Here is an 11,955-nt window from a genome sequence, read left to right on the forward strand (position 1 = left end):
ATGGCACGTTCCACAATTAAGGCTTCCCCTGTTCCAGTGTTTCTATACATCAAAGTGTGTCCAACTAGACACTGTTAAGCTATTAACAAATCTGAGCTTGCTATTAATCAACTTTTTTTTGGTATGCGGGATCCAGGCCTAGGTACGAAATTTTTAAAAGTAGACGTTTTAAAAAAAATTTAATTATACAGTTTAAACAGCTTTTTCAAAACTATTTACAATCATATTATTTGTTGTCATTTCATGGAATTAGGCATACTCCAAATTTAATATAAGTACTATGAAAAAAGAACTAGAGGGAGATGTAATCTATTTTTTAATAAGATTCTTTGATCACAACCAACTAACTCTTGAGATAAACTGGGAATGCAGTAGACATCCCTTTATGATGCTCATACAGAAGCACATTTCCAAGCAATCTTACATTACAAAGTTGTTGCTGGCATCCTATAAAGGGAAAAAATAATTATTTTGCATGGTTACGTTATCTTGAAGCTGTATTCGATAAAAAATTCTGAAACGAGAAAGCTCACTTTAATACTTATCCGGGCAAGACATTTTACTTCCATATAAAAGACATGGCGTTTCGGGCCTATTGAGCCCCACTTGCCCGGATAAGGGTTAAAACAGTAAAAGAAAACGCAGCAGCATAAGGTACTGTTAGTTGGGAGCACTCTGAAGACCACCATGTGTTCGTTGTTCTCTGATAATACCATCAATACAGATAGAATTATTTCTACGAGTATGGCTATGTCAAACGAAATAAGGATTGAGAGACCTTTTAGATGCTCTCAGTGAAACAAATGCAATTTTAGAGCCACAACCAAATACTAGGAACGCTAAGGAAGAAATTCCTCTTATTAAAAAAATAATGGAGGGACAATTCTTGTTAACAAATTCTGCTTAACAATGGAGGAGGAAGATATATGAAAGGTTGTGTTACAATACATTTAGTTTTTATCTAAGCATGAAAATAAATATTATAACCACATTTGTACTACATTTATTTTCAAACAAACCAGTTTTTTATTGATTCACAAAAAATTTTTATTGATTACGATTTACAATTAACCCATTCGCAGATACGACTATATATGCATGTACTTACAAAGGGAAATTACTGTCTGCATATGAAAATGTGTCCACAAATGTGTTAATACAATATTTACAATAAAATTATATTATAGAATATTTACAATAAAATTAAACTCAATATACACATTGATATTCAAGATTAGTTATTTCCAATTTTTTGTAATTCTATATTATTTGGGTGAAAATCTTATGTCCAGAGCTCTTTGGCAAACCAAACGTATCCCCAGCAACAAATTATCTGGTTTACTTAGCATCCACATCATAAACATTAATTTTTTCCAATAGAATTATTCTGTTTTCAAATTGGTGGATATGACCAATACAATTAAATAGTTCCTGGAAATATAACAATATAATATACATGATGTTATTAATTTGTTATACAATTTTACCTGGAAAGTAGTTCTGGACATACGAAAATGTTCTCTAAATTGGATATTGAATTATGGTTTATATATATTTAATTTCATCTCATCCTTCTGGAATAATTTGAGGTAGGTACATCTGCTAAATGTATAACGGCATTTGCTAATTTCGTCCCCAAACAAAAGTTCTTCAAGAATATTATCCATTTTAGTTTAGACAGTTTCAGTTTTATTTAAAATAAAAACAAAACTGTCTAGGTTTAGGTTATAAATTATATAAACAAAGAATAAAAAACATAAACAAATGGAACACAGAACACTCTCAATCGAATGTCAAACGTCAGTCGTTCACTAGTAAAAAAACTGTCAGCGTTTCAGCGCAAATTAATCGGATTGCACTCGGATTATTCTGGTGAACGCGACCAATGACGTGAGGTTGAATAATGCAACAATCAACAACTCACAACTCGGCAAAATGAAAGACGCAGATTGTTCAAGATTTGCTTCTGCTGACGATAATTTACCTGTTTTCGAGGATACTGAAAATCTACAAGCAAATAATGAAATCTCAAATTTCCCAACTTAACCTTTAACTACGCGCTACGGTGTACCTACTCAGTACACCAATGACAGCTAATCTGGAAAGCTCAACGTAGATGGCGCTTGTGTAGTTGGAGGTCACGTCAACTTACGTCACTTATTCAAATCAATCTATTTATAAGTAAATATTGCATATTTGTTGCGCTGTGTGAATTTAATTTGAGAAAATAAAATGCCTCAATGTTGTGCTGTGCCTTTGTGCTTATTGAGAACATCAGGATACAGGTTTCCCAAAGATATTCTGATGAGAAAAAAGTGGATTGTAGCAATAAGAAGGGATAAATATCTTCTGACAATAAATACACGTATCTGCAATAAACATTTTGTTGAAACAGATTACGTATTGCCCCTGGATTCGACTGTAAAAAATCGAATACTTCACTTAAAACTCAGATCAACATAAATATTTTTATTTTAGTCTGAGCTATAGAAATAAAATATTAAGACGATGATTAATATAGCTTACCCTTCGATAAGGACTTCCTTTTTTCCAGTAACTCTCGCATTCCAGCAAAAAGTATATCGAAAAAAAAATGGAAGAACTGAAACTTATTAATGAAAAGGCGCTTCAAGATATTAATCAATTACGAAATGAATTAAAGATCTTCAGCGAAAGAGTAAAAAAAATAGAAAGAGAGGGAAGAAGGAAAAATATTGTGATTCAAGGACTGCAGATTGACACCGATCAACGTAGAACAATTCATAGAAAAGGAAATGCGAGTAAAAGTAAACGTTAATGAAACAAGAAAGCTGGGAGACAATATATATTTGGTAGAGATGGATAGCAAGACAGAAAAGACCAAAGTAATGCAAAATAAGATGAAAACCAAGCAACTGAGAGAAAAATATACATAAACGATCATCTGACGAAGGACGGATAGGAAAATAATGACCAAAATAAGAAGAATTGTTAAGGAAGAGAAAATCAAAGGAAATAGCACAAAAACAGGACAACAAAGACTGACAATAAACAATGAATTATGGAAATGGAATAAAGAAAAGGAGCAGCTGGAAAGAAGAGAGCAAAAAACTAGAATTGAATGCAGTATTAGGAGACCCAACAAAGATGACCCGACAAAAAAAACGGAAACAAGAATCGAAAAATAATAAAGAGATAATGGCAATAAAGAAGAACTATTAAAATAGCGACGTGGAATATAAGAGGATCATTCAAGGAAGGAAAACTGAAGCATCTAATAAACGAAGCCAAAAAATATAAATTTGATCTTGTGGCAACAAGAGACTAAGAAACTGGGACAGGGCAGTTAGGAAATAGATGGCTATATAAACAGTGGATGCTGTTAAAGGGCTTCCCTTTTTCCAGTAACTCTCGCATTCCTTCTCCTTAATTCGTTTTTCACAGAACAAACAGTCCAAAATCCGTATTTTTCTGTCATAATTTATTATTTATTAAATCATAAACAAGAACACCATATACAAACTTCACGAATTGTCAAAACGTTGACCCCAACTATACTAGCGCCGCCAAGCGGGAGCAACGGCGTACATAGCTGCCATTGTACTAATTGGCCGCAATGTCTGATAAGCGCTGGTTATGGTAGGGGAGCCCAAGCGGGGATTTTTTCAGTTACTCGAGCGCGTCAGATTAACATATGGGAAGAAACCTGGTACCCTGCAGATGTACCTCTACCATATATTGGCTCTTAACACAGGGGACTTCGTTAAGGGGGGCCCGAAAAAAAATCTATCCTTAAAAAAACTCGAAATTGTCAGATTAAGATAAGGTAAGTTAAGTACATGCAATAGAGTGTTTATTTAAAAAATCTGACGATTTGAGCCGGACGTAAGGAAATGGGTGAGTCCTAAAGTTTCACAAGAAAAAAGCGAATATTTTGAGAAATTAATGACAGATCGAAAAACTAAAAAATATGTGCTCAATATTTTTTAAAAATCTATCGAATGATACCAAACACGACTTCCATTTCGGACGTCGTTGTCAAACTACAAAATATTAATAAATTAAACAAAACTGTTGTTGCTTAGTAAAAAATTCTTCTAATAATTTAATTTAATCTGACTCATTTATATCGGCAATTCAGACATATATTATACATTTTAAAGTAGGAGACTTTAAAATGATATTGCCTATATTTGTGAGTTGCGTTCCTGGGACGACTTTATTGAAAGATAGTTCATTCGATCACATGAAATCAACTTTAACTCAAGAACATCCGTCACAAAAAATCATAGCATGTGATCTGTCTTTAAAAAGACAACCACATGCAACAGTGACAGTAAAATTCTCGTGTTAGTGATTCTATAGTAAATCACGAGGAAAAACCAGGAAAAAATCTCGTGATACTATCCAGACATTGTAAGTATTTGGTCTTACATTTAGTTTACTCTCAAAATTAACATCAAATTCTGATTTTATATGTATGTTATTTTAAATTATAAATAATATTAATAATACATAAACATATAAATAATATTAAAATATAAAATATGTACTATCCTCGATATGTTATTGACTTACTAATCGTGGTATTTTCTTTCTATTGACTTCCTCTTTTAGTATGGGTATCCACATCCTACTGTATTCTACCGAAGAATTTATGACACAGTTGGCTTCATTTAGCATAATTAGAGCCGCTTCTTTGATTTTTCCCTTTTTATTATCTGTTTCTTTCATGACTATACTTGAATCTCTCTTTAATATAAGACTGATAATGAAATAAAATTGTTCGCAAGGCTATTCCAATAAGCAGGTTTGACTGTACCACAAGATTAAAACTTTTCTTTTGATATTATATTACTTGGTACATATTTATATAAAAATAGTATTATTTATCTTCGTACAATACAATAGCAACATTGTTACTAAACTCTATTAGTTGAATACTGTTCAGTTTAAATCATAAAAACCTTTATTTTCTTATCAAAGTTTAAATAATGTTTTTACTATAAAAAATAACATTTTGGCAATATAATTATATGGTAATAAACAGATATCGGTGTTTTTAAATCCATAATATAAATGAATTTGAATTCCGTTATAAGCGGAATTTACACGACATTGTAGAGATTTTAATGTAAGTAACTGAATTTTTTTAATGATTTTTTAAAGCATTTTAATGTAAGCAACTGTACCATGGTACATGGTACAGTGGATTTATGCAATAGGGTACCTAATGTAATATGTAGTATGTGTGGTGAGTAAATGTCTTGTTACTTAGCAAAGTCGATGTCATTGTTTTTGCAAAGAGACGCTAATTGTATCCGAACGTCTGCGGTCCCTCCGGTGAGTACCGATCCCACAAGGATAGAAACTATTTTCATTTATTAATTTTTATTAAATGAGAAATTCTCCACCTAGGTGAGTAACTGAGTTTTATGGGCCATTCCACGAACATACTACGCCTGTTTTAGATTACTTCGACAACGAATATTTTACTGTGCAACATAAGAAGTACGAAAGTAAATGGCGCTAATAATTATTCAAATAAACAACAATGTAATTTGCAATTTACTTTCGTTCTTCTTATTTTGCACAGTAAAATATTCGTTGTCGAAGTAATCCAAAACAGGCGTATGTTCGTGGAATAGGGTATAATAATGAAGCTATGTATGATGTTCAAAATATGTATGTATCAAAATAGTTGAAAATATATTTTTTTATTGTTTCTGATTTAGATGGGGCAATATAATATTGGGTTTAGAAGATATCTGAGTGCAGATGTACCAAGAGATTACAATATTTTTGTAGGAAAAATAAGAATGAGATTGAAAAGGGTTATAAGGACAAATAAGCAAACAGTTACTATTGATACAGAAAATATGTCAAATGACACCGTAAAACAAGATATAACTAGTGTATTAGAACAAAAAAGTAGAGTTGGCATCAAGCAAAGTGAAAAGTACCGAGGAAAACTGGACGAGAATTAAAGATATGTTAAAAACCGTTCAAGAAACAAACATAATTGTACCAAAAACAAAAAAAAACAAGGGTGGATGACACAAGAAATACTGTGACTCATGGACCAAAGAAAACAAGTCAGAAATAAAAATAAAAACGAATACAATAGGATTCATAATCAAGCAGAAGATGAGACTTGCGAAAACACAATTTCGTAGTAAAGAATGTAATGGAATTGAACACTATGTAAATAATATCATTAGTAAAGCTCGGATTTATAGGCAACAAAAATTGAAGAAAAAGGCGCCTATATAGGCAAAGATTTTTATTAAAAAAGGCAGGAATAATACCATTTAAGCAAAATATAGGCAATAAAGGAATATAACTTATTATTTATTGTACAAAGTGAATTAACGTAATATTAACTTAAGGCAGGTATATTTACACATCATAATCATAACATTAGTATAAATAAACTAGTAACTAAATAACTGTTAATTAATAATTAAACATTGTAACCACTTAAAATTTTATCATTAATAGAAACAACTAAATTTTTTTCAATATTTTCGGTCTTAAAACTATGTCTTCGATCACTTAAAATTAATTTGTACATTGAAAACGAACGTTCGACATCGACAGATGTAATTGGAGCATATTTCAGAGCGGATAATAAATCTGGCATAATTTGTAATTCCTCGGAAAATGTCCCATTCAAAACTTTAGCAATATTAGATAAAAACGAAAAACATTCCACATAACATTTTTCCACAGTATGTTTTCTCAATGTACTCTCGTCCGGTAAGGTTTTATTAAGATATTTTTCGAAAAAGCATTTAAAACTAGGGTTATTAACTTTATATAGAGGAATGTTGGATGCAATCATCATCTGGCATAAATCAAATTTAAATGCGTCTTCCTCCTTTTTTTTTAAATGCTTAAACTATCCCGCAGAGATATTTGGGCTAACTTAGAGCAATTTAATTTTTCCAAATTATGTTTATGAAGTGGGGTTCCACAATGCTGGTCAATAAAGTACTTTTTTCTACTTGAAATCTGAGAATTTAAAAAAAAATAATTAGAATTCTAAAACCGCTTTAGAATTTAGTTATGTTGTGGGACGAGAAAAAAAAAGAGAAAAAATAAAACTTACCGATTTGTCGCATGGTTTACAAAATGCTCCATCTCCTTCTAGAGAAAGTTCCGAATAAGGTGCGATCCATAGCCTTAATTTAGATGTCATCTTTTCACACAAATGTCTAAAACGTTTTAAAACGTGTTCTTTGCTTTTCGGTATACGCAACAAAACTAAACTAGGATATAGCAATTTGTGACTAAACTCTGATACAGTAACCGACTGTACAACTGATAATAAACTAATAAAGCTTAGGGATTTCCAAATAGTTAACCCTCAAGTCTCGATCAGGTACATTTTCCTAGAAATCTGTTATATAAACAAACCATTGATATTTTATTATTGACCCAAAATTTTATTATAGAATGCTTTAGTAATAGAATAATATCATGGGTTGTACCATGAGATTTTAAAAAAGGCACAAATAGGCGGAATTTACGAAAAAAGGCAAAAAGTGCAAAAAACAATTATAATAGGCAAAATAGGCAAAAAAAGGCATTTTGCCTATAATCCGAGCTTTAATCATTAGATATACATATACAGTAATGAGCGCGCTAATAACCGGTAAAATAACGCAAAAGATGGAAAACATAATACATTGTGAAATAAAAAGAGGTGAAACTAGTAGAGGTGGAAATTATCGATATAAACGTATAAATTAACATTTCATTATACAGGGTGTCCCGAAAAGATTGGTCATAAGTTATACCACACATTCTGGGGTCAAAAATAGTTCGATTGAACCTAACTTACCTTTGTACAAATGTGCTCATAAAAAAAGTTACAGCCCTTTGAAGTTACAAAATCAAAATCGATTTTTTTCAATATATCGAAAATTATTAGAGATTTTATATTGAAAATGGACATGTATCATTCATATGGCAGGAACATCATAAAACAAAATTATAATGAAGTTTGTCCACCCCATAAAAATTTTACAGGGGTTTTGTTCCCCAAACTTTTGTGTACGTTCCAATTAATTCATTATTGTGGTACCGTTAGTTAAACACAACGTTTTTAAAACTTTTTTGCCTCTTAGTATTTTTTCGATAAGCCAGTTTTTATCGAGATGCGGCTTCTTTTTTAATATATTTACATAAACATTTTATGGGGGTTTTGTTCCTTTAAGCCCCCCAAATGTTTGTGTACGTCCCAATTAAATTATTATTGTGGTACCATTAGTTAAACACAGTGTTTTTAAAACTTTTTTGCCTCTTAGTCTTTTTTTGACAACTCACCTTTTATCGAGATGTGGCTTCTTTTTCAAAATATGCCTAAAAATGTAAATTATAAATAAATTTTCAGATTATTAACAGGCCTCTCTAATCGTACTTAACCATATACAAATATGTGGTGGATTCGACAAATATTCAAAATATGTCGATAAGCACTGGCTTATCGAAAAAGTACGAAGAGGCAAAAAAGTTTTAAAAATATTGTGTTTAACTAATGGTGCCACAATAATAATTTAATTGGAACGTACACAAAAGTTTGGGAGGGGGGGGGGTTTAAAGAAACAAAACCCCCATAAAATTTTTATGGGGTGCACAAATTTCGTTTAAATTTTTTTTTTAAGATGTTGCTGCCATAAGAATGCCATATGTCCATTTTCAATAAAAAATCTCTAAGAGTTTTCGATACCTATATGAAAAAAAAAATCGATTTTCATTTTGTAACTTCAAAGGGCTGTAACTTTTTTTGTGTGCACTATTGTATATAGGTAAGTGAGGTTCAATCAACCTATTTTTGACCCCAGAATCTGTGGTATAATTTATGACCAATCTTTTCGGGACACCCTGTATAGTTTCCCACTTTTAGACGTCTGTGACAGGAGTATTTTATAATATTCTCCTGTCACAGTGAAAGTTGTCATACTCCTCCGATACGTCTGAAGGTGGGAAACTATGTAATGTAATGTTAATTTATACGTTTATAATTGTAGATATCTGTGACAGGAGTATTTTATAAAATTCTCCTGTCACAGTGAAGGTCGTCATACTCCTCCGATACGTCTAAAGGTGGGAAACTATGTAATGTAATGTTAATTTATACAAATAATGAATGGGTTGCATGTGTGAGTCCGTACTATTGTAGTAAAGAAAAGAGAGACGTGTCTCTTTTCTCTACTACAATTAATCTATACGTTTATATCGATAATTTCCACCTTTACTAGTTTCATCTCTTTTTACTTCATAATGTATTATGCTTTCCATCTTTTGCGTTATTATGCCGGTTATTAGCGCGCTCATCACTGTATACAGTATGGTGCAAATTGCCCATCACTGTATATCTACAGTATGGTCATCACTGGTGGTCATCAGTGGTTGAAGGAGACCATTATAGTTGAAAAATCTAAGAAAATTGTACGGAAAATCGACTGCCAATAATGTCAATAAAGTTACGAAAGCAAATATGGCAGCCAACGTGATATCTAACGATCGATAACGGTCACGGAACTAGAAGAAAATTTAGAAGATGTCCCTCTGAGTAATAAAATTTGACCATTCTCGATCCTTTTGTGAAATACGCCCGGTTATTGTAACTTGAGTAAAATCCGCGCAATGCGGATATGCTCATAAACTCACCTGAAGGACGCGATCGAATTATTGTGAACCAGTGGAATTCACAACGTTTATACAAAAAACACAATTAAAGCGCGAATAAATGGTGAATTTACAAAACCAGTTAGAGTACCCATACAATGATATGAGACAAGGTAATTCACTAAGCCAATTACTTAATGTCATTATGGACGAGGTAATAATAAAAGTGCGCAATATAAAAGGATATAAAATGGGGAATGCGGAAGTGAAAATACTATCTAATATAAACTAAAATCACAACAAAGATACACTATTAGAAATAAACAAACCAAGACACGTTGAATGTTAGGACAAGCACTCCCGCGAATCATGATTTACAATGTATATTTTTTGTAAATCATGATTGGGGATTTACAATGTATATGTTACAGTTCAAGTTGATTATCCAGTTGGAGTTCACTCCAACTAGTTGGAGTCAACTCTAACGGCTGGTTTCAGTAAAAGTTGATTATAAATATAAAATGAAGAATTATATTCAACATTTACTAGTAAAAGTAGACTCCAACTAGGAAAAGTATACTCTTCCCAATGCCATTTAGTAAAAGTTGATTCTGATTCACACAAATAGCCGATTCTAGAAATTAAATGTTACTGAGTATGTTCAAATTAGTCTAGGCTGTATCGTCGCCCCCGTTAGGTAAATTATTCCAGTTCGATTTTTTTGCACAAACTTACTCAAAAAGAGGTCCTTATAACGAATCCACAGGGTGTCAGATGGTACTGTGGTCGAAAAATTGTTTAAACAATTTTTTTAAACAAACTCATAAAAAAAATTCATTTACGACAACTTTTTTTACATCATTTGGGCCATTCGGAGCAAAAGAGGTCTTTTGTGATTTTTCTGTAAAATTTATTGTTCTCGAGTTATACGCGATTCAAAATTTGCAAAATACGAAAATGACCATTTTCAAGGCTTAATAACTCAGTTAAAAATTATTACTATGAAAGTCCGAAAGTCACCAAATAAAATTTTAACGACTCCCCTACAAGATACTGAAGAAATTTTTGTTATTATTTTATTACTAAGCGGTTACATATTTTTAATTATTAACAATGAGCGGTAGGAGCGTATTGACGCAGCTATAAATGTGAGTGCGAGTGAGATGCATCATTGCACCATTTTGACATTTAAAAATTCAAACTTCTGTCAAACCACAAAAGTGTCAAAACTTTTTTTGGAATTTATTGCTCACATGTCATTACCATGACAAGGCGAAAGTTCTTCTTCTTGTGGTGCTTTCTCCTTTAGTGGAGGTTAGCGACTACACTGGCAAATATGTCTCTGTCCAATGCGGCTCTAAACAAAGATGTTGAATCAAGGCCGGTCCAGTCTCTGATATTTCTAATTAATGAAATCTGGCGCCTACCGGGACCCCGTTTTCCTTAAATCTTACGCTGGATGATCAGTTGCGTGAGGCGGTACTTTTCGTTTCTCATTATGTGTCCCAGGTAGCTAACTTTTCTGACTTTAATGATTTTTAGCAGTTCCCTATCTGTACCTATTCTCCTCAGTACATATTCGTTGGTGGTGTGGGTTGTCCAAGGTATTTTCAAGGCTCTTCTATAAAGCCAGAGTTCAAAGGCGTCCAACTTGTTCATCAGTGTTGTGTTGTGTCCAGGCATCCGTTCCATACAAAAGTATTGACCACACATAGCAATGCAGAAAACGACATCTAAGGCTGATATTAATGCTACTGTTACAAAATAAGCTTTTCATTTTGATAAACCCCTGTCGGGCTACCTCTATTCTCGCTCTTGACTTCTTGTTTATAATGAAGTTGACTGTTGAACCAGCAACCAAGATATTTGTACTGGCTCACGTATTCACGCTGTTGGTGTTTCACATATTTATTGGAAGAGGTAAATTTTTGTTCCTTAATATTCTTATAACTTTGGTTCTCGCAGTATTGATCTTCATCCCCATTTTTTCACAACTCTCAGTAACCCTATCCAACAGTATCTGCAGACTATGGTCCGAATCAGTCATTAATACTGTGTCATCTGCATAGCGGATGTTATTTACTCTCTGACCGTTTATCCTGATTCCTTCTGAAGGGTACAATAAAGAGTTCGCAAATATTACCTCAGAGTAGACGTTAAAAGTATGGGTGATAGCACACAACCCTGTCTAACACCTCGTTGTATTTCAATTGGCCTTGACGTATTACCATTGGTCTTTATGATTGCTGTCTGATTCCAATAAATAGCCTCTATAATTTTAGAATAGGTAGAATTTCTATCAAGGTCTTGTGATTCACTCTATCGAACGCTTTCTTAAAA

The 11,955-nt window shown here is 32.5% G+C and overlaps 1 long non-coding RNA gene across 1 annotated transcript; it reads right to left on the reverse strand.

The window, feature by feature from the left end:
- Nucleotides 1-987: 987 nt before the first annotated feature.
- On the reverse strand, nt 988-1,748 carry LOC126883445 (uncharacterized). The gene is made up of 2 exons (XR_007697646.1): nt 1,488-1,748; nt 988-1,431 (listed from the first exon to the last, which is right to left on the reverse strand). It is a non-coding gene; the product is annotated as an uncharacterized LOC126883445 (long non-coding RNA).
- Between the last annotated feature and the right edge of the window lie 10,207 nt (nt 1,749-11,955).

This window comes from Diabrotica virgifera, chromosome 1 (assembly GCF_917563875.1).
Source record: "Diabrotica virgifera virgifera chromosome 1, PGI_DIABVI_V3a".
Taxonomy (NCBI): Eukaryota; Metazoa; Arthropoda; class Insecta; order Coleoptera; family Chrysomelidae; genus Diabrotica; species Diabrotica virgifera.